The 25,223-nt window shown below is 45.6% G+C and overlaps 1 protein-coding gene across 1 annotated transcript in view; it reads left to right on the forward strand.

The window, feature by feature from the left end:
• The window catches only part of LOC126249102 (PH-interacting protein), a 278,680-nt gene that overhangs the window by 81,827 nt on the left and 171,630 nt on the right, over nucleotides 1-25,223 (forward strand). The window lies entirely within an intron of this gene.

A 25,223-nucleotide genomic window follows, 5' to 3' on the forward strand; every position in this document is an offset into this window, starting at 1 on the left:
TGGTATTCTGTATCACATCGGCACTTACCGAAGCACATGCTCTTGACAATTTTCTCTCATATATCTTGCAAATAGTAAATATTCGCCGAAAATGGCGTATCCATCTAACGTGCCATTGACGTGTAAACACCATTCGATGGTTTCACAGTACAACACTAATAGGAATGGTAAGACTAGTATCGTCGAATCAAGCGAGTGTGAATGATGTATTTCTTCGAAGAACAAGTCTATACGCTTCTCATTTATGGAGATTGCCAACGGAATTCAGTGAGAGCTAGAGAATTATACGCTGAAAGATATCCTCAATGTACTCATCCTACACGTCGTACATTTAAATATGTGTATGATAAATTGAGAACAACTGGATCTTTAACGCATCGGAAACATATTCAGCAAAGGTAAGTTACTGATGAGGAAACGGAAATTGGTAGTCTTGTCCTTGTGTTAGTTCGTGTCAAATTGCAAAATGGCTCTGAGCACTATGGGACTTAACTACTAAGGTCATCAGTCCCCTGGAACTTAGAACTACTTAAACCTAACTAACCTAAGGACAGCACACACATCCATGCCCGATGCAGGATTCGAACCTGCGACCGTAGCGGTCACGCGGTGCCAGACTGTAGCACCTAGAACGCTCGGCCACTCCGGCCGGCGTCAAATTGCAAGGGAATCTGGCATGAGGCAGAGTAGTGTTGTTCGTGTTATGCATCGCCATAAATATCATCCTTACCATATCATTATCCACCAAGCATTAACTGGTATGGATTGTATGCGTCGCATTGAATTCTGCCGATGGGCTCAACTTCAGATTAAGACGGATGACACATTTATTGATTTAATTTGATTTTATTTACTGATGAGGCTACATTCAAGAACCATGGATTTTCCCTCTGTACCATATATGTCCCTCCATCATTCGCTGTCACCAGGACAGTTTGTGACTTCAGTGCGCATCATCCCCTCTTGGGGTTCTCCCAGGACCTGTCAGACAGGTGCCCTCTTGGCTGACGTTCTTAACCAACCTAACCTCTTCTGCCTTAACACTGGAGCACCCACTTTCCTTTCCGACTCCTGGCACACCTATTCCCATTTGGACCTCTCCTTGTGCACTGCCAAGCTTGCCCCTCGTTTTGAGTGGTCCGCTCTTTCTGACACCTACTCGAGCGACCATTTCCCATGTGCTATCCATTTGCTGACTCCTACTCCGTCTGCGTGCATGCCCAAATGGCAGCTTCCTAAGGCTGACTGGCGGCTTTCCTCCTACCTGGCGACCTTCGAAGAACGAGATTTCCCCAGTTGTGATGACCAGGTGGAATATCTCACAAACGTTATCCTTACTGCTGCAGAACGTTCCATCCCCCGCACTTCCTCTTTACCACGTCGTCTACCGGTCCCTTGGTGGACTGAGGCATGCCGCGACGCAATTCGCGCACGGAGACGTGCTCTCCGCGTTTTTAACCGCCACCCTACGCAGGCAAACTGCATTCATTATAAACAGATGCGTGCAAGGTGTCGTCGCGTTCTTCGGGATAGCAAAAGAACTAGCTGGATTTTTTATTCACTAGTTCTTATTTAACAGTTCAACACCTTCCTCTGTCGTGTGGGCCTACCTCCGACGGCTCTTTAGAACCAAGATCCATTCCCCAATTTCCAGCCTTGACAGTAGCTGACGATGTCATCGTGGACCCTATTGCTATCTCCAACACCTTGGGCCGTCATTTTGCATAAGTTTAGGGCTCTTCCCACTATCACTCTGCCTTCCTCCATCGGAAACGAGCGGAGGAGGCTCGGGCGATACCTTTCTCTTCTCCGAATTGTGAGTGCTACAATGCCGCCTTTACTATGAGAGAGCTAGATCATGCTCTCAGTTCATCTCTATCCTCCGCCACAGGGCTAGACGATGTACTCATTCAGATGTTGCAGCACCTTTCTCTTGCGGGCAAGCACTTTCTACTTGACATGTACAATCGCATCTGGGCAGAGGGCATATTTCCTGGACAATGGCGCGAAGCCACCGTCATACCCATACCAAAACCCAGTAAGGACAAAAACCTTCTTTCTAGCTACCGCCCCATCTCTCTTGGCAGCTGCGTTTGCAAGGTGATGGAACATATGATTCATGCCCGGCTGCTGTGGTGGCTCGAGTCTAGCCATTTACTAAAGAATGCACAGTGTGGATTTAGAGTGCGGAGTCCTGCAGTTGACCATCTCATTACTTTGTGCACCCATGTTATGAATGGTTTTCTGCGGAAATCCCACTCTGTGGCCGTGTTTTTCGATTTGGGGATGGCCTACGACACCTGCTGGAGAACTGGTATCCTCCATACTCTTTATATGTGGTGCTTCCGTGGGCGCCTGCCCTGTTTTCTTCGGTTATTTTTACAAGACCGAGTTTTCAAGGTGCGTGTGCGTTCTGCATTGTCTGACCCATGTATCCAGGAAAATGGTGTGCCTCAGTGGTCCGTCGTGAGCGTCGTCCTCATTGCTACTGCCATGAAACCTATAATGGCATGTCTCCCATCGGGCATCCGGTTCTCTTTTTATTGATGATTTTGGCATCTATTGCAGTTCTCCACGGACATGTCTCACTGAGCGGCAGCTTCAGCGCTGTCTTGATCGTTTTTACTCCTGGGGCATCGACAATGGCTTTCGCTTTTCCACTGACAAAACCGTCTGTATGAATTTCTGGCGGCGTAAATGGTTTCTCCCACCATCTCTCCATCTTAGGTTCAAATGGTTCTAAGCACTATGGGACTTAACATCTGAGGTCATCAGTCCCCTAGACTTAGAACTACTTAAACCTAACTAACCTAAGGACATCACACACATCCATGCCCGAGGCGGGATTCGAACCTGCGACCGTAGCAGCAGCGCGGTTCCAGACTGAAGCGCCTAGAACCGCTCGGCCACATCGGCCGGCTTTCCATCTTAGGCCTGTTGCCCCTCCGTTCGTTGACACTACGAAATTCCTGGGGCTCCTGCTCGATAGGAAACTCCCTTGGTCCTCCCATGTATCTTACCTGGCAGTCTTCTGTACGCAGTCGGTGAATGTACTACGTGTCCTCAATGGTACTTCCTGGGGTGCCGATTGAACCACCCTCCTCCGTTTGTACTGGATCCTTGTCCGTTCGAAAGTCGACTATGGGTGCTTTGTGTATGCGTCTGCATGCCCATCCCCCTTACGCCGTCTCAACACTATCCACCATCGTGGCATCCATTTGGCCGTAGGTGCCTTTTACACCAGCCAGGTTGAGAGTCTGTATCCTGAAGCTGCTGAACTACCACTGTCCTACCGCCGTGACTTTCTTCTCAGCAGGTATGCATGCAGTTTGTCTGCCATGCGTGCCCATCCCTCCTATGCCTCCTTCTTTGATGATTCCTTTGATGGTGAGTATGGGGCTCGTCCCTCTTCTCTGTTACCTCCTGGAGTCCGCTTTCGGCACTTCTTACGGCGGCTTAACTTCACACTACCCGCAACTTCCCCCTTGGGTTTGAACCCTTTACCACCTTGGCTTCGTGAAGTGACCTATGTTAACCTTGGTCTTCATTCGCTTCCCAAGGACACTACTCCAGCCTCAGTCTATCGCCTTCAGTTTCACGACCTTCGCATGGAACTTCGCGATAGTACCTTTGTATACACTGATGGCTCTCGGACTGACCGTGGGGTCGGGTATGCCTTCGTCATTGGCACCTGTATCTTTCGATATTGGCTTCCGGCACACTCCTCAGTATTTACAGCCGAGCTCTTCGCCCTGCATCAGGCCACGGAGTACACCCGGCGTCACAGGCTTTTCAGTTGTGTCCTCTGCTCAGGCTCACTCAGTGCCCTTCAAAGTCTATGTGCGCTGAACACAGCCCATCTCTTAGTGCAGCGGGACAAGGAAAACTGTCACTTGCTCACTCTTGGTGGAGCCAGTGTCGTGTTTCTGTGGGTTCCTGGTCATGTCGGTCTGCCAAGAAACGACGCTGCTGCCAAGGCGTACCTCATCCTGCGAGTACCTATATTCCCCCCGATGATCTCTGCGTTGCCGTCTGTCAGGAGGTGGTATCCCTTTGGCGTCGCCAATCGTCCTCCCATCACGGGAATAAGCTTCGGATTATTAAGCCTCTCCCAGCGCCTTGGACGACCTCACGGTCCTCCCGCCGTGAGGAGATTATTTTAGCACGGCTGCGTATTGGGCACTGCCTTTTTGGTATCGTCATTTGCTGAGTGGCGCTACCCCACCACTTTGTACATATTGCCCCCACATTTTAACTGTTCGCCACTTCCTGATGGATTGTCCTTTCTTTAACCATTTACGTTCCAGCTTGTGTTTGCCGTCTGAGTCATCAGCCGTTTTATGACGCGCGGGCTGTAAACCGCGTTTTACTTTTTCTCCGCCGAAGCAATTTGCCGAAGGCAATTTACTTTTTAGTTTTGACCTCCGTTTCTGTATGATGTCTTTTTTTGCCCTTTCTAAACGTGCCTGTTTTTAGATATCTTCTCTTCTGTCAATGGGGACTGACGTATAGTCGTGTACTCCTCTCTGTATTCGTGTTCTGCAGTTCTGACTTGGGCGCGTATGACCCCAGTTGTCTTTTGCGCCCTAAAGCAGAACAAAACGAACCATGGAAATTTGCATAACATGCATTATCGGGCAACTGAAAATCCATACTGATTGCGGCAAGTTGCACACCAAAAAACGTGGTCGGTGAATGCATGGTGTGGGCTTCTGAAGGACAGAATTATAGGCCCCTATTTCATCGAAAGAAATCTTAATGGTATGCAGTACACCACGTCCATGCAAGAAACATTAGGTCTTTTATTGGAAGAAATACCTTTAGGAACAAGGAACAGAATGTGGTATCAACACGATGGATGTTCGGCACATTTTTCGCTGATGGCTAGAAATGAGGCCAGACTTGACGCATCTAGATTCTTTCTTGTGAGGATTCGTAAAATACATTGATTATAAAGACATTCCAATTACACCTGAAGATATGCGAGAGAGAATTGTCAGAGCATATGCTTCGATAAGTCCTGATGTGATGAAGAATACCACTCCGTCCATGATGAGATCGCAGCACTGCATTGATACCAATGGTCATCACTTCGAACACCTTCTGTAACTGGACGTTCATGCTACCTTTTTTGACCTTCGTTGATCTTCAAGGACCTTACTGTTACACATAATTGGATTCGTCTCGACAGTTGCTATTAGAAAATAAGTGCCAAACTATAGCATCCCACTTAAAAAACAAAGTTTATCTTCATATCTCTGAAGCGACCCCACCCAGCAACAAAAAACCAACGTCGTATTATGGCCTCGGTTGTCCCATACAATTTTTGTCCCACAAACTTTTCAGCTCCTATCATACTTTCGGAGTTATTCCTGGTGGCAATAGTTCATGACTCACCCTGTATAAGCAAGGGAATAACACAAAATAAAACTTGAGTTGCAAAGAAAATGCACCATTTACAACAACATGCTGAGGGCAGTCAAGGGGACCACCGAGGTGTGACATACTTCTCTCCAAGTCTCATCATATAGTGCCAACTGTGTATCGGCCACACCAAACTTACCCATGGGTTCGTTCACATCAAGAGGACTGCCCTCCAACGCGCCTGTGGTAGTCATTTCACAATAGTCCATATTCTCGCAGTGTGTGCCTACTGGCTGATCTGAGATGAGCCATCAGCCTGTCTACCTACTTATCCCAGATAAATACAGACGATGGGATAGTAACTAACAAAGTCTTTTGTTTCCTGGTGAAATGCGGCTTTTATAACAAAATTTAATGAACGTCAACGTTCTGTGTCAGGAATGGATGTGAAGGGAGTACCTCTCACTGTAGCGTGTGCCCCGAGTGGCCTCAGGCTACTTTCTCCCTCTGCACTGTCATGTACTTTTAAATTTATATGTAGGTTTTTTATTTACTAACTGTTTGCGCTAGTTAGCTCTCTGATCCATACAGTCTTCATTTTCTCATCCCATTTTATTCTTACTACCTATGGTGATCCTTTTTGGTATATCTATCAGTGGACACTACAGTTTTCAGTTACCTGGGTTTGTTCTCAATTTTAAACATATGACTAAAGCTCCTGTCATGCACGTTTCAACCACGACGTAATGGTCACACACACCGGAGTTGACAATTCTCGTTTTGTCATTTTACTTCTTTTACGTGAATTTCCAGTGAAATGAAATACTGACAACCAAGGTGTTTAGCCCCTTTAATCCCACCACCACCAATCAATCAATAATAATAATAATCCAGTGGCTTTCCCTCCATTGAGAGACATTAACTTCTTTATTTTGTTGTTAATCTCTGTTATATCTGCACACAGATGACAATCTAAAGGAGGATCTGTTAAGTGGTTTTGTAGAAAGATCCCATTTCGGAAAGCACAATTTCCAAATTTCGTTTCGGTATTATCATCAAGTGCAAGACACAGATTGTTTTGATCCCTTGACTGTCTTGATGCAGCGCAGAAAATCTTAGGTTATACTGTCAAAATGGCTCTGAGCACTACGGGACTTAACTTCTGAGGTCATCAGTCCCCTAGAACTTAGAAATACTTAAGCCTAACTAACCTAAGGACATCACACACATCCATACCCGAGGCAGGATTCGAACCTGCGACCGTAGCGGTCGCGCGGTTCCAGACTGTAGCGCCTAGAACCGCTCGGCCACCCCGGCCGGCGGCTATACTGTCAATGTGATCTTTTTGATAAGTTCACTGAATGCTCACATAGCTTGTTTCCATTTCGTTCAGCTTTGTTTGTCAACACTGTTTTGACTTCATGAGAGTGCTGTGAAACGATTTGGTTTCATAGTAATTTCCTAACATTGTTATTGTAACGTGTTCGAGTCGTCACACAACCTTAATTTATCTCACACGACATTAATTGATTTAATGCATGCACTTCGATACTCCCCTTCCCTCCCTCCCTTCCTCCTTCCTTTTTAGCACCCTCCCGGCCATACTTCACACTTAATGCACACTCTCCTTTCTGACACGTCTACTATTTCCCCCAAAAAGTAACAAACTTCATTCTGTGCTTGTGCTGCCGGCCGCGGTGGTCTCGCGGTTCTAGGCGCGCAGTCAGGAACCGTGCGACTGCTACGGTCGCAGGTTCGAATCCTGCCTCGGGCATGGATGTGTGTGATGTCCTTAGGTTAGTTAGGTTTAAGTAGTTCTAAGTTCTAGGGGACTAATGACCACAGCAGTTGAGTCCCATAGTGCTCAGAGCCATTTGAACCATTTTTTTGTGCTTGTGCTTACCTCCCCATAAGATCGGACACAAAGCAGATGAGAAAAATTGTTGACTGAGACATCTTGTCAGAAAGAGACAACTACCACTATCTATTGTACGGGACTGGGGGTAAACCTCTCAGGTCAGGCACATCAGACAGCGCAACCGTAATTCCAAGCTGTGCATAGCCGCCGCAGCAGCCCAGAATAACACTGGGAAATGCAGGATCTATCTTGTATGCCGAGATTGGTCAACTCTACTCCAACCACATACAACGATTGTAATCCGACCACCTAAGCACGTTCTATAGCTGAAGAACAAAAGCAGTTAAGGCAGACGAATTGATAGGTTTGTTATTTACTTGGCGCTTCCTGAGACGAGCACTACAAAGGATGATCCTAACTGTATTTATGCACTGCAGGAGTAGACGGATGGTCCTTCTGATGGCGTTTAAAATTGCTTAGTTTCCAACACACAACCCTGCCACACACTAAGTAACATGCATGCGCATTTGTCTTTAAAGTATAGGTCTGCTGGCCTGTGTCGTCTTAAAGGGAAATTGTGTCTCCATTTAGTGGGGGAGTGGCTGGAGTAGGGGGTCTTCCAAAATTTCGCCATAATATGCAGGATATTTCACAATTCCTATTACAGGCTTCTAGGGGTTGTAGAGGCAACTTAGTAGAGCACGTTTTGATAAGGAAGCCATGTCCGGAAATGTAACGTTTTGGCCGGCCGCGGTGGCCGTGCGGTTCTAGGCGCTCCAGTCCGGAGCCGCGCTGCTGCTACGGTCGCAGGTTCGAATCCTGCCTCGGGCATGGGTGTGTGTGATGTCCTTAGGTTAGTTAGGTTTAAGTAGTTCTAAGTTCTAGGGGACTAATGACCACGGCAGTTGAGTCCCATAGTGCTCAGAGCCATTTGAACCATTTATTTGTAACGTTTTGATATAAAATAATTTGAAAATCTGATCCCTTTCGAGTCGCTCACTCACAGCACGCACAAACTGAGAAGAGGGGCCCGTCATTTCCTGTTGTAATTACATCATATACCATTTTTGTCAGACTACAACAAAGGGTGCAAGAAACAGCATGTACGTTCGCAATAGGAGGGTTAACTGTGGTGCTCCATGGAGTGCCGCACTCTCATATTTGAAGAGGACGTCCTTCATCACGTAGAAAGGAACCTGACAACGAGTACTCGAAACACTCAACATGCCATGAGCTCCTGTAGAACACACAGTTCGGAGCTAATGAGCTTTTTGCGTACCACAAAGCGATAGATTCTAAAGTGATCCCATCTTATTAAACTTATTTTTCACCCAAACGGTAAATTTCCAGAAATGTATTCCTAACCAAAACTTTTTTAAGTCTCCTCTACAACCACTAGGAGATTTTAATCGGAATTATGAAATACCCTACCTAATAATAAAATTTACTACTATCACTCCTATAATGATAATGGAAAAAGAGAAATGAGCACAATGTGAGAATAGGCAGCATACAGGCAGAGTCCACTCAGTGATATCCAGCAAATATTGCTCGAGAGAGACACCAAATGTGCTATGACAGTTATATTTCGGGTCGAAATTGACACAGCGGATTGTATGCACTGCCGCCCATCGTCGTCGTCGTCGTCTTCAGTTCATAGACTGGTTTGATGCCTCCACGATTCCCTCCATACTAAATTGGTGATCCCTTGACGCCTCAGAACATGTCCTACCAACCGATCCCTTCTTCTAGTCACGTTGTGCCACAAATTCCTCTTCTCCCTAATTATATTCAGTACCTCCTCATTAGTTGCGTGATCTACCAATCGAATCTTCAGCATTCTTCTGTAGCACCATGTTTCGAAATCTTCTATTCTCTTCTTATCCAAACTATTTATCGTCCATGTTTCACTTCCATACATGGCTACACTCCATACAAATACTACCAGAAAGGACTTCCTGACACACAAATCTGTACTCGATGTTAACAAATTGCTCTTTTTCAGAAACGCTCTCCTTGCGATAGCCAGTCCACATTTTATATCCTCTCTACTTCGACCATCATCAGTTAGTTTGCTTTTCAAATAGCAAAACTCAGCTACTACTTTGTCTCATTTCCTAATCTGATTTAATGTGACTACATTCCATTATCCTCGTTTTCCTTTTGTTGATGTTCATCTTATATACTCCTTTCAAGATACTGTCCATTCCTTTCAACTTCTCTTCGAAGTCCTTTGCTGTCTCTGACAGCATTACAATGTCATTGGCGAACCTCAAAGTTTTTATTTCTTCTCTCTGGACTTTAATTCCTACTCCAAAGTTTTATTTTGTATCCTTCACTGCTTGCTCAACCTACAGATTGAATAACGTCAAGGATAGGCTACAACCCTGCCTTACTCCCTTCTCAATCACTGCTTTCGTTTCGTGCCCCTAGACTCTCATAACTGCCATCTAACCCCCTGCAGGTCGGGGGATAAGAATAGCCCGAGGTATTCCTGCCTGTCGTAAGAGGCGACTAAAAGGAGTCTCTCACGTTTCGGCTTTTGTGTGATGGTTCAAAAATGGTTCAAATGTCTCTGAGCACTATGGGACTTAACATCTGAGGTCATCAGTCCCCTAGAACTTAGAACTACTTAAACCTAACTAACCTAAGGACATCACACACATCCATGCCCGAGGCAGGATTCGAACCTGCGACCGCAGCGGTCGCACGGTTGCAGACTGTAGCGTCTATAACCGCTCGATCACCCTGGCCAGCTGTGTGATGGTCTTCTGTAGAGTTTGACCTCCATTTTTCAAAATTTATCCGAAGAGTAAGCCTATTGGGGTATGGCGCCTTACATGATGTATCGTGTCCATCGTGCATTGAGATCTTTAGCCCACTTTCTCGTCGTCGCATTGCAGTCCCGCCCATTCTCCATCTCTTGGGCGAGGACACCTTCCTGGGTGCGTTTTCCAACATGCACTATGCCATGTCACTTTCTGTGCCGACGATGACCGTGGACTTCTTTGTACGTCATATCCAGCACGGTAGCCAGTCTGTTGTGGTAGGGCTGCTATGTACCCTGTTGGTTGTAGCCCCCTGACAACACAGGAATCACTCGGGGCTACTCTGCTGATGCCTGCGCCGTTAACTATCCACGTATGCCAAGGAGTAGATGCCAGTCACCCTAGGGCATCGGGACTCCCGGCAATGGCCATACTACCCTGTTGCCTTTGCTGCGGCTGGGTGGCACCTGTGGGGAGGGACACTGGTCGGAGTGGGTGGTATCAGGGCGGTTGACACGCCATGAAGCATAGTACGCCATCTCTTGCTGGTGGTCCGCCGGCAGCACTCTCTAAGTGGGCAAAGTCTAACTTTAATGCCAAGAAATATGACCCCAAGTCGTTCCCCTCCCTGACCACACCATGCGAGGAATGACACGCTAAGGATGGCAGTGAAGCTTATTCATCCCGGTACCTCGTATTTACGAGAGTTGATGGGGAATCTTTCATGTCCATGAAGCCTCAGTTTTTTGTCGAGCATTTGGAGGACAAGTTTGTGGAGGCGGAGCGTTTGGAGGACAAGGTTGTGGAGGTGGAGGGCTTGTCCAAAATGCGCTCTGGGTCAGTTTCGATAAAAACAGCATCTTCTGCCCAGTCACGGTAATTACTCGCTTGTGGCAAGTTGGGGGATATTTCTGTTGCCATCACGCCTCATAAGAGCTTAAATATCGTCCAGGGTATTATATTCCATAGGGACCTTCTTTTGCAGTCTGATGACGAGCTGCGCGCCAATTTAGAGCGGCGAAGTGCTCATTTCGTCCGGCGCGTCCATCAGGGTCCAAGGGAAAACGAGGTTGTCACCAGTGCCTTCATCTTGGCCTTCGAGGGTGACACGTTGGCTGAGATAGTCAAGGTGATGGTCTCTCCCCGGACGCGCTGCTTTAAGTGCTGGAAGTTCGGCCATATGTCTTTCTGCTGTAGTTCCAGCATCAAATGTCGAGATTGTGGACGTCCATCCCATCCCACTACTCCAAGTGCCCCACCCATCTGTGTCAACTGCGGAGAGCATCATTCACCTTGCTCGCCAGACTGCAGGATTTTACAGAAAGAGAGGAAAATTATAGAATATAAGACCCTGGACCGACTGACCTACACTGAGGCTAAGAGGAAATTTGAGCGCCTATATCCTGTAGCTATGACCACCTCACATGCCGCTGCTATGAGAACAGTTCTTGCCCTATCAGTTCCTCGAATTCCTGTCTCCTCTCAGAACTGGGAGACTTCCCTCCATGTTGCTCCTGCACCACCTACTTTGGGAGCAACACCCCCCCCCTCCCCCAACCATCAGGGATTGCAGTCCCCACTTCTGAGCCAGAGAAGCGTAAGGCTTCTTTGGCTCTTCTCGCTAGGAAGGGGTCCCTTGCGTCACTCCCTTCCCAGGTTTCTGCTAGTGGGAAAGATGACACTCACCAGCGGCTGAAGAGACCAAAAGCAACTGGTCGTAGGGCTTCATGCTCACCCTCAGTCCCTGAGACTGATTCAATGAAGTCCTCCCAGCCACGGAAACTCAAGGAACAGCGCGAGAAATCAAAAAAGAAAACCCCCAAAGAACAAGGAACTTGCGGTGTCACCCACACCACCGCTACCTACAAGTTCTGCGTCTGAGGATGGGTTGGAGATTCTGGCGTCTGCTGAGGACCTAGATCTCTCCAGACCCTCAGACACAATGGATATAGACTGCTCAGGCAAAACGTCGGTGGCAGCAGGTGACACGGAGGCGTAAACTTCCTCATTGACTGTTCCATGCCTTTGCAGTCTCACGATGATGTCATCCTCTAGTGGAATTGCGGCTTTTTCAAATGCCTGGCTGAGCTATGGCAACTGTTAAGCTTTACACCTGCTTTCCGCATTGCCCTCCAGGAAACCTAGTTCCTGGCAATGTGAACCCCTGCCTTCTGTGGCTACAAGGGATATTACAGGAGCCGTAGCGACTATAATCGAGTGTCAGGTGGAGTTTGCGTTTATGTCCTAAACTCAGCCTGTAATGAACCTGTTCCCCTTCAAACCTCTCTTGAAGCTGTTGCTGTCAGAATATGGATGATGCAGAAAATAACTTTCTGCAACGTATATCTTCCTCCAGATGGTGCAGTACCCCTGAATGCATTAGCTGCACTGATTGATCAACTCCCTAATAAACCTTTCCTACTTGTGGGAGATTTAAACGGCCGTAACCCCTTGTGGGGTGACACCGTGCTTACTGGCTGAGGCAAAAATGTCGAAACTTCACTGTCTCAGTTCGACCTCTGCCTCTTAAATACTGGGGCCGCCGTGGCTGGAGGTAGTTACTTTGCCATTGATTTATCAATTTGCAGCCCAGGACTTCTCCCATCTATCCACTGGGGACCACATGATGACATGTGTGGTACTGACCACTTCCCCATCTTCCTGTCACTGCACCGGCTCATGCCCATGGACGCCTGCCTAGATGGACTTTAAACAAGGCGGACTGGGAAACTTTCACCTCTGATATCACCGCTCTTCAGGATGCCCCCGGCGGAAGACAGTTCCTTGGTGGTCGCCAGAAGTCGCTGAGGCAATTACAGAGCGTCGGCGAGCTCTAGAGCGACATAAGCGACACCCTTCCCTAGAGCATCTGATAGCCTTTAAAGGGGCTCCATGCCCGTGTATGCCAGCTTATAAAACGACAGAAACAGGAGTGTTGGGAGAGATATGTGTCGACCATTGGGTGCCATACGACACCTTCCCAAGTCTGGACGAAGATCAGACGTCTTTTTGGGTAGCAGACACCAACAGGTGTCCCTGGTGTTACTATCAGTGTCGAGTTACGTCCCGACGCAAACGCGATTGCGTGAGCACTTTACTGAGCACTATGCTCGAGCCTCTGCGTCTGAGAACTACCCACCCAGCCTTCGCACCCACAACTAGCAGATGGAAAGGAAAGTCCTCTCGTTCACTACACGCCACAGTGAACCCTATGATGTCCCACTTAAGCAGTGGGAGCTACTCAGTGCGCTTCCACATTGCCCCGACACAGCTCCTGGGCCTCACCAACGTTGTGTGTAAGCTGCTGGAACGTATGGTGTGTCGGCGGTTGAATTGGATCCTGGAGTTACGTGGCCTACTGGCTCCATGTCAGGGTAGCTTCCGCCAGGGGTTACCACTGATAATCTTGTGTCCTTCGATTATGCCATTTGAACGACCTTTTCCAGAGCCAACACCTTGTTGCCGTCTTTTTTTATCTATGCAAAGCGTATGACACGACCTGTATGACACGACCTGGTGACATCATATCCTTGCCACATTATACGGGTGGGGGTCTTCGAGGCTCGCTCCCGATTTTTTTCCAGAATTTCCTGTCGCTCCGATCTTTCCGTGCCCATGTTGGTGCCTCACATAGTTCCCCCCATATCCAGGAGAATGGTGTCCCACAGGGCTCTGTATTGAGTGAGTCACTATTTTTAGTGGCCATTAACGGTCTAGCAGCACCTGTAGGGCCGTCTGTCCCACACTATCTGTATGCAGACGACTTCTGCATTTCGTACTGCTCCACCAGTACTGGTGTTGCAGAGCGTCGCCCAAAAGGAGCCATCCACAAGTTTTCGGCCGCTAATTCGTGTGTCGTGCACTTCTGTCGGCGTCGTACCGTTCATCGGGAACCAGAACTTTACCTTCATAACGATCCGCTCACTGTAGTGTACACAAATCGATTCTTAGGACTGGTTTTCGAAGCCCGATTAACTTGGCTACCTCACCTTCGTCGGCTTAAGCGGAATTGCTGGCAGCACCTCAATGCCCTCCGCTGCTTGAGCAACACCAACTGAGGTGCAGATCGCTCTACTCTGCTGCAGCTCTATAAAGCCCTTGTTGAATCCGGCCTTGACTATGGGAGTCTGATTTATGGTTCAGCGGCGCCCTCAGCGTTGCGTGTACTCGTCCCAGTGCACCCTTGTGGCGTTCGCCCAGCGACAGGAGCTTTTAGGACGAGTCCGGTGGCCAGCATCCTTGTGGAGGCAGGAGTCCCTCAATTGCAGATCTGACGTGCACAACTGCTCGCCAGTTACGCTGCACACATTCGTAGTCCTCCTCCTTCCACCTGCGGCAGTTAATCTCCCGCATCGGCGGCCCAGGTCAGGGCTAACGATTGCGGTTCGCGAGCGATCCCTTATGTCTGGAGTCCTTCCCTTTACTACCTCCCATCCAGGTCCGTCTGCATGCACCTCCATGGTGTACACTTAGGTCGCAGATGGCTGATAGTCATGTTGGCTTCGCCTACGTCAACAGAGGCCATTTTGAATAGCACTCCTTGCCCGATGGCTGCAGTTTTGTCACTGCAGAGCTGGTGGCCATCTCTCGTGCACTCCAGTATACCCGTTCATGCTCCAGGGTATCGTTTCTTCTGTGCACTGACTCCTTGAGCAGCCTGCAAGCTGTTGACCAGTGCTACCCTCGCCATCCTTTGGTAGCGTCCGTCCAGGGGTCCATCTATACCCTGGACCGGTCCAGTCGTTCAGTGGTTGTTTGTGTGGACCCCAGGACACGTCGGAATCACAGGCAACGAACTTGCCGACAGGCTGGCCAAACAGGCTACGTGGAAACCGCTTCAGGAGATGGGCGTCTCTGAACCTGACCTGCGTTCTGACTTACGCCGTAGGGTTTTTCGGCTTTGGGAGAAGAAATGGCATAACAGTACACACAACAAACTGCGTGTCATTAAGAAGACTACGAATGTGTGGAAGCCTTCCATGCGGCCCTCTCGCAGGGAATCAGTTGTCCTCTGCCAGCTCCGCATTGGCGACGCTCGGGCGACCCACGGTTAACTCGTGCGCCGTGAAGACCCGCCTCAGTGTCGGTGCGGCGCCCGGTTGACAGTGGCCCATAGTCTAGTGCACTGTTCCACTTTGACTGCCCAGCGAGGAAATCTTGAGTTAGCGGACTCGTTGCCGCTAATTTTATCTTACAACGCCTCATTGGCTGATTTAGTTCTAAGTTTTATTCGTGAGGGTGGGTTTTATCATTTGATCTAAGTTTTAGAGCATGTCCTTTGTCCCTCTGTGTCCTCCACCGTAGTGCTTCTACGTTGGAGTTTTTAATGTGTTGCTGAGTGGTTGGCTTCTCCGTTTTTATTCTCATGGGCAGCCAGACATGGTAACCTTTGTTGTTTTGATGTATTCATCCCGTTTCTTGCGTTTCTGTGGTTTTCTTGTCCCCTTTTGTCCATTTACGAGTTTGTTGCCCTCCATTGTTCTTGTGATTTTTCCTTTCATTCCGTTTTGGGTTGTCAGTCTGGTTTGTTTTATTCTCACATTTGTGGCATTGTTTTATTCGGAACGAGGGACTGATGACCTCGTAGTTCCGTCCCTTTCCCCCTCTCTTAATCCAAGCAACCAACCAACTGCTATCTAGTTTCTGTACAAATTGTAAATAGCGGTTTGCTCCCTGTATTTTTCCACCACCACCTTTAGAATTTGAGAAACAGTATTCCAGACAACATTGTCAAAAGCTTTCTCGAAGTCTACAAATGCTATAAACGTGGGTTTGCCTTTCCTTAACGTATCCTGTAAGATAATTCGTAGAGCCAGTGTTGCCTCGTGTGTTCCAACGTTCTACAGAATCCAAACAGATTTTCCCAGAGGTCGCCTTCTACCAGTTTTTCCATTCGTCTGTAAAGAATTCGTGTTAGCATTTCGCAACCGTGAATTATTCGGTAATTTTCACACCTGACAGCACCTGCTCCCTTTGGGATTGAAATTATTATATTCTTGAAATCTGAGGTTATTTCGTCTGTCTCATACGTCTTTCCCACCAGATGGAAGAGTTTTGGCACGGCTGGCTCTCCCAAGGCTATCAGTAGTTCTAATGGAATGTTGTCTACTCCCGGGGCCTTGTTTCGACTCAGATCTTTCAGTGCTCTGTCAAACACTACACGCAGTATCATATCTCCCATTTCATCTTCATCTACATCCTCTTCCATTTCCATAATATTGTCCTCAAGTACATCGCCCTTGTATAGACCCTCTATATACTCCTTCCACCTTTCTGCTTTCCCTTCTTTGCTTAGAACTGGGTTTCCATCTGAGCTCTTGATATTCATACAAGTGGTTCTCTTATCTCGAAAGGTCTCTTTAATTTTCCTGTAGGCAGTATCTATCTTACCCCTAGTGAGATAAGCCTCTACGTCCTTACATTTGTCCTCTAGCCATCCCTGCTTAGCCATTTTGCACTTCCTGTCAATCTCATTTTTGAGACTTTTGTATTCCTTTTTACCTGCTTCGTTTACTGCGTTTTTATATTTTCTCCTTTCATCAATTAAATTCAATATTTCTTCTGTTACCCAAGAATTTCTACTAGCCCTCATCTTTTTACCTACTTGATCCTCTGCTGCCTTCACTACTTCATCCCTCAGAGCTACCCATTCTTCTTCTACTGTAGACTTTTGCCCTGTTCTTTTCAATCGTTTCCTAATGCTCTCTCTGAAGCTCACCACAATCTGCTGTGGTTCTTTTAGTTTATCGAGGTCCCATCTTCTTAAATTCATACCTTTTTGCAGTTTCTTCAGATCGTTCAGGCACGCAAGCCTCCCCACCAACGGCAAGGTCCATGGTTCGTGGAGGGGTCTTAGGACTTAGGTTAGATAAAAAGCTTTCTTGAAAGTATTATGTTCAAGATCACGTACAGATACTGAAAGCTAAAATCTGATCTCCATTGGAATTTGAAGGCTTGCCAGCTTTGCTTCCTTTCACTCTATTATATCATACGGTTATATTTTGCGGCTACTCATTGCGATGTCGATTCGCCTATTTCGTGTTGGCCGTCGGTCAGGTGTCTCGGAGTTCTAACTCTGCTGTCGTTGTACATATGTTCCATGGTGGGATTTGTTGTTGGCAACAGTGATCTTCCAAAAGAAATTGAAACAGTCATTCAGTGAGACTAGATGAAAAAACTTTACACACTTGGATAACACTGCTTTAAATATTGTGCAGAATAATGTTTACTATTACGTGCTTCATTAAGAAGAGAGAGAGAGAGAGAGAGAGAGAGAGAGACTCTTTTTTAATTTAGACCTATTAAAATGTTATTTTAATGCTTTTTTTCGTCAGAGGTACCAGCGCGTACCGCCACAAATCAAGCACTGACTGTTCAGCGGGTTTCACTTTCAATATGCTACCAACAGAACTGAAAAAAATGGGGTATGAACCCCCACATATTCAAATCCAAGTAAAAATATTTTCTTGGTGGCACACTCCTTCCATTCTGCACAGGAGTTCCTCGCTATAGTTGAGAACTTCCCTCTGTAATTTGTTATTTATTCGTATACTGGCTCTTAATGTTTTCGTTTTTTATTAATTCTTTGTGTCTGTTTATACATTTTCTAAGCAACATTCTGCAAACTATGTACTTGCTCATTCCATGAACAAGTAGCATTAGATCTCATGGTTCCACAGAACATGATAAATAAATATACGTAGCAAACGCTCATCAGCAGAATTAATTCTTCGGGAAGACTCTACTTGAAGGTCATTTGATTGCTTTGTTGTTTCGCATCTCTAAGCTGTCGCCGAACCATTTGCACTTACCTTGGAAATGCAGTAGTGTGTTTTAGCTCCACTGCGTTTAAGAACGGTTTTTTTATTATTTTGTATTCGCCAGTAAATTAAAATATGCAGGAGCTGTTACAAGCGATTATCCTACGCGCATGCTGGCTACGCAATCTAATAAACTGTAGAATTCGTAGTCTTGGTGACACTTTTAATTTATTTAAACGGGTAATGGTTTCAGCATTCCAGCCCTCGTCAGATCAAATTTTAGAAAGGTAGACGAAAAAAGACAATGTATGCTGCTCCTCGAAGTCCTCATCCGCCGCAAACGAAATGGATGCCTTGGCCACGTCTGTAGAAAAACCCTATCCACACCGATCTGTACTTCTACGCTATCAACCACAATCACCCGGCACAGCAACGCACTGTATTACTAACACCGATGCATCGTGCAACAATGTCATCAGACGCTGATAAACTGCCCCATGAGCTGAGCCACCTACGAAAGGTATTCAGGAACAATCGCTATAACGTTCATCAAATAAATGAAGTGATTTCAAGGAAGGAACACAATAAGACCACAGACGAAGAGCAAAAAAATAAACTTTTTTTTGTCGTTCTGTGGCTCCGTGTCGGGTAAGATAAGCCACTGTGAAAAAGACACAAGATCAAGTCTATCTTCAGCCCTCGACAAAAATCCGGCAGTTACAGAGACCAGTTAAAAGACGCAAGAGGTCTCAGAACACCTGGCGTCTACAAGAGGGCTAGCTAGCCTTTACGCACTATAGAACAACACAGGAAGGAGCATAAGGGTTTTATCGCCTACGCTACCCAGATAAATCCGATTTGGTTGCTTTGGAAAACGGTCACCGGATAAAATTTTACGAAACCTCTGTCGTGGCCCGCACTAACCGTTCTGAGACTGTGTAATTAAAGGGAGGGTGTCCAGCAGCTCAGTGCGGCGTGGGATCCAGCTATGGATCAGTTGAAGCGGGCACATCGAACGCGGAGCCAACGTATGGCCATATATGACGATGCCGCGAGCACCAGTGACGTCACAGCCGGCAGCTAGTGTGTGTATATGGGCGTATCAGCATCGCCCTAGCAGTCATACCACTTGACAAGAGCAAAGGAAATCTTCGCTGTAAGCTCGTTTAATTTTAATCACTTGATGTCGCTGGAAATCCGAAACTTTTATTCGGCGTTACCTTTATGAGACTCTGCAGTCTTACAACAAGAAAAAGACTGGTATAAAATAGGCAAAGCACCTAAGGGTCCAACTGGGCAGTGATAAAGACGATTAATTTACTAGACGCTTCAATCAGGCAGGATCAGAGTGAATAAGAACAAGCTTTGTATATTGAAAAGGAAAAGTAGAACAAATTTCCTTGAAAGAAACAAATGCGAATATGTGTGTATTATGCTGATTAAAATTAAAAATATACGAAAGACCTTATAATTCTCGTTGTTTACGTTCATGGTGGCTGAAATTACGTCGCTGTTAATTTAGAGGTTTTTCATCTAAAAACCGAATAATTAAAAATAATTTTTCCCCGATCACGCTCTCTCTATTCTAACAGGCTATTTAGCAGAGAATTTTTCCCCCTGTGACGGAATGTACGCTGATATTAAACTTCTTGGCAGAATAAAACTATGTACCGGATCAAGACTCGAACTCGGAACCTTTGCCTTTCGCGGGCAAGTGGTCTGCCAATTGAGCTGCCCAAGCACGACTCAAGAGCCGTCCTCGCGGCTTTACTTTCTATAGTGCCTCATTTCGTACGTTGCCCGCGAAAGGCAAAGGTACCGAGCTCGAGTCTCGGTTCAGCACACAGTTTTAATCTGCCCGGAAGTTTCATATCAGCGAACACTACGTCGCAGAGTGAAAAATTCATTCTGGAAACATCTCCTAGCTGTAGCTAAGCCATATTCCGCAAATCCTTTCTTCCAGAAGTGCTAATCCCACAAGTTTCGCAGGAGAGCTTCTGTGAAGTTTGGAGGGTAGGAGTTGAGGTACTAGCGGTAGTAAAGCTGCGAGGGAGGGTCGTGAGTCGTGCCTAGGTAGCTCAGTTGCCAGAGCACTTGCCCGTCAAAGGAAAAGTTCCTCGTTCGAGTCTCGGTCGGGCACACACTTCTAATTAGCCAGCAAATTTCAGCTGTTTAGCATTTGTAACAGGTAACCTGCGACATTGTTGTATGTATATTTCACATTTCATTTAACCGTGCATTATAGACATTATTTTCCTTATATGTGCTTTAATAAAATCCTTAAGCACTACGCATATCACAGCAGACATAAGGAACTATCTGAGATATAGTTGCCTACTGAAGTGCGAAACAATAACTAACGTAAATGTTTCCATCTGGTAATATCAGAGGGTAAACACTAGGATTTTTTCAGGTTCATCGGTAGTTAATGTTCTGCTTTTAAATTTACCCCTCTTTCAGAATAATGCTAAGGATGGCCGGAGATCCAGTTTGTTAAGTACATCACCACACGTTTCACTCTGACGTACAAATTCAAGACAACAACTTCCTCTTTTCGTATGTCATTTTCTTCGACGCAAACAATATGCTCGCGATGAAAAATTACCCTTTCTGACTATCGTAATATTGTATCGTGGCTATAACTAGGACTGTATCAAGTGAAACCCATACGACGATTATAAAGCAATAATGCAGTAATCATAGGATTGGCTCGCTGTGCTGTTTCCCTCACGTTCTTTGCCGTTCCCTCCAGCATAAACACTTGTTCACAGGTACATGCGGATCGTTGTGGAAACTGGCGAATTACGAGAAGTATTTAAATTCAGTCTGTGCAACAAAGACGTAATTTAAATATCTTTAATAACTGTAAAACAACTATGGATACTGGTAAAACAAACGAAGAATTTGCTGGCGAATTATCTGCGAATGCTTATTTGCTCCCATTTACTCCGGTTCGAACGAGGTGTGAATACTACCACCCCGACCTCCCAAATCCCAATAATATGTTTTCGGCAAACACCCACCCTCAATCCTTTCAGGTTATGTAAGGAATTCGTTTATTTTTATTTCTAGTGTCCTCCCACTTTACTTGTCAGAAGAATTAAGCCAGTATTAAACGACGCATCAATTGTTTACAAGTCTGCACCATCATCCCGTGAGTACATATTCGAAACTGCACGCTTGTGGACGTCGTTTACGTCATTGAGGGTGAAATTTGGTGTTTTTGTAAAGCTCTTATTTATTCATGCTGAGCCGGCCAGAGTGGCCGAGCGGTTCTAGGCGCTACATTCTGGAACCGCGCGACCGCTACGGTCGCAGGTTCTAATCCTGCCTCGGGCATGGATGTGTGAGATGTCCTTAGGTTTGTTAGCTTTAAGTGGTTCTAAGTTCTAGGGGACTGATGACCTTAGAAGTTAAGTCCCATAGTGCTCAGAGCCATTATTCATACTGAAACTTCCGAGAGGTCTAGATTCGTAATTGTTAACTAGTTACTGTTATCTTGCGCAGCTAGATTGAAATTACGTTATGATTATACAGAATTATGGACTAAATTATTCGCTTTAATGTCACGCTGGTACATGCAAATGATTATCTATGTTGACTTTTCACAGCAGTTCAGATGTGCAGGACGCAATTATTCGACTAGTAATTGGGTTCAGCCCTGGCTGGGAGGAACGTTTGAAGACAGGAAGATGTGCTCCCTGTTAACGAAGGAGTTGAGACCCGAAGAGCCACAGCAATTTAGGAGCTTCGTCAGTATGGATGCGCCTTGTTTTGATAAGCTGCTGTCGATCGCACACGACGGGTTTCACATAAGAGACCTAGTAATTGAGGGAAGCTATTTCACAACAGTGCGACCGTAAAGATGCAAACCGGCTTTTACAGTCCCCACTGGTCACGGCCGGCAAAACTGATCTGACTCTAGTAGCTATTCTCTCAACACTATCCTTCCTGGCATGCTGAAACAATACAAAAGGTGCAATCAAAGCAAACACGTGCGGTACTTTCACTAATGAAGGTGATACGTACATAATAGAAAGTAAATTATCTGCACCCTTACTTGAAACACACAAACTCAGTACTAAACATTTGTAGATATACCTTATTATGGTACAACGATTCAAGAGAATCATATACACACCTTTCCTTGTTGTATGCCTGATTAGGCACGCTTATACTGTCTTTAATTCCATTTCATTTGCTTTATTACAGTATTTATAAAAAATTACTGAAAAAGTGTAGAATATCTCGCGCAATAGCCAAGAGAGTCCTCAAGAGCTCATGCATTTCTCGTTTGCTGACCATAAGTGAAAATGATAACAAGCAGAAATCCCGATCGAAATGCATGCGCACAAGCACCTCTTCTATTGCACATTTGCGGATCTACGGCAGAAAAGAACTGTTCACGTTTCTCTGTGGCGGATAACCCCATACCGTATCCGTCTGCTCAGCTTCACCCGCCGGCCGAAGTGGCCGTGCGGTTAAAGGCGCTGCAGTCTGGAACCGCAAGACCGCTACGGTCGCAGGTTCGAATCCTGCCTCGGGCATGGATGTTTGTGATGTCCTTAGGTTAGTTAGGTTTAACTAGTTCTAAGTTCTAGGAGACTAATGACCTCAGCAGTTGGGTCCCATAGTGCTCAGAGAGTCAGCTTCACCCGCTCTGCCGCTAGGTGGCAGGCCGTGTACACCTGTAGAGATGGGTCGAACTCGTTCATTCCCGTGAACTACTTCATTCATTTCACTCTTTGCCGTGAAGCGTTCAAATGAAGTACCGGTAGTTCATTCATGAAGTACGGAAGCCTGGCGAAGTTGCCCAGTTCGCTGCTCAGCTGCGGCTACGCTCGCTTCGCCTAGCTCGTACAATAAAGCTTCGTAATACTTCATAATTTTGCCGAACTATGCAGTAACGTGTACGCAACGTTTTGCGCTCTTATAGCGTCTGAGTTAAATAGGGCATGGTCGAAGGGGACAAAGGAAAGAAACAGAGAAGCCTGTCACATATAAAGAAGGCATTACATTTAATCTTGCTCGACATTTTCTCATGAAGCGCCCAAAAAGCTTTTATCTGCCAAATGAAACATTATTTGTCGTATTCATGGACTGAAAACTAGGACTATCAACGAAAGGCAGTCCAATTTTATGTTCCTTTTAAAATTTAATCCAAAATAGAATGAGTGTGTTTACCACTGTCACAAAGCCTATATACCTACGTTAAGTAATTATTCAGAAGTTTTCCTGTAGATTTATTTTTGTTGAGAATATAACCCTCCAGATTCAAAACTTAAACTGTCACCTGTAGTCATTGGTACGATTTCATGTAAAATCCCTCTATCAGTGTTATTAACAAACATTTACTTTCATGTTGGCTGTGCGTGCTCACACAGCCAGCCTCTCGTTTGTATCTTTAATATTCATTTGTCTGCAAGCGCTGCCAACGGTAGGCTACCCGTAGACGCGAAGTTTAACTGCACAAATAGTCACGGGTAATGATGTCAGCACTGCAGGAAGCAACTGACGCTGCTTTCCCCTCGCCCCTCATTTCCACAAGCCATCATAACCTATCGTTCCCAACAAACACCGCGCGATTCGTCGACAGGCAGTAGAGGGAGGACTGAAGTGAAGGGAGGATGAGTGACGTAGCGCCGATGCAGTGGGAGACGGAGAGGGGAAGAGAGTGAGTGAACTAGAAAAAAGTGTGGAGTGTGCTATCTGCGAAGAGTTTGAAGTACCAGTTCATTGAAATTGAGTGGTTAGTTCACACTTCACTGGAGTGAAGCGTTCATTTGAACGACTCATTCACGAGCTCCCCATCACTATACACCTGACTTCTACACTTCAGGACTGCCGTGTAATGCCGGCTTTACACAGCAACTATTTGCAGGGATTTAGGGATTGAATTTACTGTACATTCACTGTGTCTGAGGAACGTATCTCTGATTCCAAATGCGATTCAATCAATCAGAAGATAAGCTTTGACATTGTGACAAAGCTACGTCAGTATTTAAACTATACTCTGTTCGTCGTAAGAATAAACCTGACGTAAACAAACACAAACACGATGATTGGTCAGAAGCCTTAGCACACGTACACTGGTGTTGTTAAGTTCGTGGAAGTAAGTCCTGCTTATGCATTATCTTATTACTAAGTTACGTTCCATGAAACTTTTAAGATATCCTGATGTATTAACAGCCATCAACGTTTTTCTTAATCACGTTTCAGCTATGTAGTTTTTATTTCAAAAACAGTCACAGTATCAGTACTGCTGTGCTCCGATTGTCGTGCTGTTAATACGCAGTATGAAAATAGCTGAGGCCGCTTCCTGCTCCTTAGTGAAAAACGTGTGTGGAACACTGTTTAAAAGTTTAAAGGTTGTTCTTAATGTTTTTCATAAATTTACAGAAAAAATTGGCTTTTAAGTTTTCCAAGGGACTGTATTTTTTACTGTTGAAATACAAACACTGGATGTATAGCGGAATCTGTAACCTAGTAGATTGATACTCTAATGATCTCTGGTTCCTATCTCGCTATGGCCCTTTCTTTTTCGTTCAATTTGAAATACCTACATTTCGTACGTGTAAAAGTCATAATCAATGTTTTGTGAATAATGCACGTCTTCTTGTTTCTAATTACGTATTGTACACGAAATTCCTATTTTTATTTGAAATATAAAATTCTTAAGTATCCATATTTTATGAAATTTTGTCAATAATGGTTGCTTAGATTAAGAAAATTTAATTTTATTTTTAGAACAAAAATGAAAAACTAAATACTCTTGATTTGGACTATATCGATAGTGTTATACCGCAGATGTAGTCTCACACGAACCAAAATGATAACTGTCGTAGAAACATGAAAAGCAATCCGTTTCACAACATCGAGCACACAATGCAAATGCTGCATTTTTACATTCGCCACTGTACCATTACCATATGAACACAAACAGAACCGACCTGGAGCCAAGTCGAGGGACTTGTCGCGAGAAATAACGAGACTGTCAGACGTACTGGAACTGCCGCACGCAGCTTTTTCACGTCCGGGGTATATAACAGCACGTCGTAAAAGAAGAAAATGCGGCCCTTTGTGTTGCTGGTCGAGTTGTTATCAACGTAGCAGATGACAGTTCCAGACTTGAAATGTATTTCTCGAATTCGGATAAGGAAGGAGATTACTAGACGACTGACTGTAATTAATACCTTCAGTATTTAACAATACGGTGAAATCCCTGCAGTATGCTATTGCATCACACATAACTCGCTCAGAAAAATTACCCTGTGTTTAAGTTAGGAATTTTCATCACTCTTGTTTGTAATTAGAATGCTGTGTTACGTGAGAACGAGATCATTTTATGCTTTCCGTCTGGTCGCCTAAGAAGCGTGCGGCAGTGCTGGAGTCTTGCCGAATATTATTTCAGTCTCTTTAAAAATTAAATGACATTCGAATCTATATAGTTACTCCGCTTGTCTCTTTTTTTAC

The sequence above is a fragment of the Schistocerca nitens genome, chromosome 3 (assembly GCF_023898315.1).
Source record: "Schistocerca nitens isolate TAMUIC-IGC-003100 chromosome 3, iqSchNite1.1, whole genome shotgun sequence".
In the NCBI taxonomy this organism is placed as follows: Eukaryota; Metazoa; Arthropoda; class Insecta; order Orthoptera; family Acrididae; genus Schistocerca; species Schistocerca nitens.